Below are 3,949 nucleotides of genomic sequence, written 5' to 3'. Positions count from 1 at the left end.
ATTACAATCTTATAAATTATCTTGCATTAATACGTCCTTTGGAAATCTTCAAATTTCTGAAGCATTTCTTCTATCAGCTCCACACATTTACACATACATACACTGTTTTGATATGTAAAAATTATGGCTTTTTAACTATTTTATTTTATTTTAATATTAATATTATTTTATAACTTGCTTTAATTATGACATATTACGGCGAATTAATAGTGTTACGGTAAAAAAAACTGCTGAACTAACTCTGGTTATTTAGCATGTGAGTCCTATGAAGGAAAAAGTGGCACTGAACAGTTTCCATGCTATCAAGCTCACTCTCACCAACTGGGGGGATTCCAGCTGATTATGTACGCGCTAAGAAGAGGGGTGTATGAATTCACTATTGTTTTGTTTCCTTATTATTAGTTAAATAGCAACATACATTTTTGCAAAAACTTTCTAGCATTGCATTTTTATGCAATTTATCCAATATCAATCTCAGTCAGTTAAAATTAACAAAACCAAAATTAACTAAAAATGTATAAAATTATAATTATTATATTTGACAATTACTACTGCATATTACTAAAAATAATAATTCCAATTTTTTTAGAGAGAAACTGTTAATTCTAAAATTGGAGATTATATTCAGAATATTCAAAATAAAAAAATAAATTAAAACTACATTAAAAAGAAATAAACTATGAATTCTCGTAATATATGCAGAAAAGATAGAAGAATTATACGTATATATATTCACCAAAGGTGGATATTGCGGTTTCCGTATAGTATGCTATTAATATCGTTTTATGTGCATCAGTTATACATCACTGAATATATATATATAAACATAAAAATAAATATGTCAACATAGTAATCTTAATATTTTTATAATTAAAATATTGATTTTCTTTAATTTTTTACTTAATTTTTCTAATTTATTATTATGTGCTTATTTTCTATTGCAATAAGTTATTATATAAAAAATTAAAAAAAACATTATAGATATTGTATGTTGGCAAAGAAATATTTTTTTTTGTTATTGTGTTTTACAGATAATTTTATATAGATTTTTTGTACACTTTTTTAAATAATTTGTCTTTCAGATTATGTAATTGTTATTAATTATGTAATTGTTATTAATTGTATGCTATCAACAGCAAGTATATTATGTGTGCGTGTAGTTTACTTTCATATAAAAAAATAAACGTATCACTTACTCTAATACTCATTTGAATACCAAATAAAGATTACAAATAGTTTAAAACATCTGGCATCGCATAATGATATTTGCTATGACACTTTATGTGACTCTTTAATTAATATGTGTTATATTTTACGTTTTATTTTATTTAAGTTATATATACATTTGAATTAAAATACATAATATAAGAATTTCTAAAAGAATAGTATATAACATACTGATATAACATTATATAATATATAGAATTTTAATTTGAAATTATTTATATGTATAAAGTTACTCAAAGAAAGAATTTTAATCTAATATTATATCTGATATATTACATATCTGACATCATATCATATCTGTCAATTAATAATCAGATACGTAATATATCAAACATAATATTAAATTAAAATTTTTTATCAGTAACTCTTTATGAGATGTGATTGATATTAGATATGTAATATATATATGATAGAATATTAAACCTTTTTCTTTGAAATAATTAAATATAAAATATTTTTATTGTTACAAAAAAATTTAATAGTTAGGAATTAATAAGTGTTTTTTTATGAAATGTTTTTTATCAAAGGTTGTTAAAACATCAAAATTATAGAAAATGTATTATTGCACGAGGCAAATAAATAATAAAATATTATTCTATTAATTAATTTAATTTAATTTATTAATTAATAAAATATAGCAAAAAATTTATACATAGATATTTTTTTCCTGATAAAAGAAAGAAATACGATGATGATATTGTCTTTACACAAGAAAACTAAAATGTAATTAATATAATATGCTTATAAGACTATTCTGAGGAAAGTGAATATTAATTATGTTCATGGAACCGCAGGTATATAAGCTGCTCGTACATATCGTTGTTACGGAGAAACTTAATTAACCTTATTTGACTCTATAAAAGTGGCGTACGTGACACATGGTAATATAAAAATTTAAATACTCATACGACTTAGAATGCTTTATAAATTATATTACATCTTCCAGTAAAAGAGCAATCATTTTTTAAGAATTTTAAACTTAGTAAAATTTAATTAATTTTATTTTAATAAAGAAAATAATTTTGCGTAGATGTAAATCAATTTATATATTTTTTGGAATTTTATTAAGACTGTATATAATGAAACAATTTTTCTCAAAATGATAATCACTCGGTAATAGATAATGTTCTTGAGAATTGATTTCTTTAGCATAACATGAAGTATTTTTTATAATTACGTTATTTTCTATTTTGTATAAGTTTCCCAAAAATTCAGTATGATATTTAATGCATGAAATCTAACACTAAATAAAGAGTAAAGTTGTTTGACTGCAATATTTTGAAGTATTTCGTCCTCTCTTTAAGAAAGAACGAAATGTGCAAAAATGTCGGAAAATTATGCAGCGCGCAAGATCAATTTCTCGATGTATTTACGGTATTGAGGATGTAAAATAATCTTGCTAAAATAAAATCCGCTTTTATAAAACCATAATTGTTAATGCATAAAAATGGATCACATGCTTAAGACATAACAAAAGAGTAAAGGTGATAGTCACAAAAACGTTTGTACAAAATAAATTGCTTTTTATAAAAAATACTTTCTACTCGGAAATATTATTTTCTAAAATTATATAAAAAACTTTAATATATTATATAAAATGTGTCACATTTTTTAAGTTTTAGTATAAGAAATATCTAATAAAAAATTTATATTAATATAATGTAATAATCTTAAATATTTCTTGTTGAGTAATATACATGTTTAATATATATAAAAATATAATTAATTAATCAGTATTTAATTTTACAAAAAAAATTTTAATCTATTGCATTTTTTGTAATCTATTTTATTACTTTTTTTATTTATTTGACTCATCAAACTATATTTTTATCTTCCTTTTTTTCCTGATGGCGAATTTTTATTACAATCTTCTTAGAGTTGATGAAAGTTGTAAACTTTGTTCGGTTTTCATCTAAATTACGTTCTAGCTGTTCTTTACTAAGTTTTGCGACTTATAAAAACAGTTGGAGCAAAGTAATTTCGTCTTTATATTTAAAAAGCGTATAAAATACAAGTTTTTTTAATTACGTAAATAGAAAGTAACAATAGACTGAAATTTGCTCATATTAATTATTCGATTTTTAAATATATTTTTATGTATTTTAATTTTTACACATAAATAAATTATATTGTTATATATCAAAGTCAATAATTTGAAAGCTTCAAAAAATATATATACATATAAACTTATGACAATTTTATGTTGTTTTTTCGTTGTCAAGTGATGATAAAAGGTCTACCTCTTTAAAAATAAATAATCTGATATTTAATTAGATATATTAGATATTGTTTAATGTTTTTTAGTAGATTGGTTACATAACTTTATATTATATAATTCAGTTTAATGAAAGTTACTTCTAACGATAGGTAAACTTTATTCGTATTTTTATATTTGTTATGTATTTTTTGTTACATATTGTTTATAATCACATATTTTTCATTCGCGTAATGAAATATTAACTACTACATCATTAAAAAGGAGCATATGCTTACCGCCTTTCTTCCTCAATAATGCTATCATTTGTCCGAAATTATCTCCTTCAAACTTAAGGAGCTCGACTTATCCTACGCTTTGGAAATATTCGGTATATCCTTGCCGCTTGCGTTTTCACCCTCGTTTTCAGCGGATTCCGGGCGGAAAGCTCGACCGGCCGGATTCGCGGGGGTGGATTGAGATATGCTGGGGTGTGGCCGGGCCCAGGGATTAACCCCTGCTGACAAC

Source organism: Anoplolepis gracilipes, chromosome 12, assembly GCF_047496725.1.
Source record: "Anoplolepis gracilipes chromosome 12, ASM4749672v1, whole genome shotgun sequence".
NCBI classification, from domain to species: domain Eukaryota; kingdom Metazoa; phylum Arthropoda; class Insecta; order Hymenoptera; family Formicidae; genus Anoplolepis; species Anoplolepis gracilipes.
Note: the sequence above shows the minus strand (reverse complement) of the source record.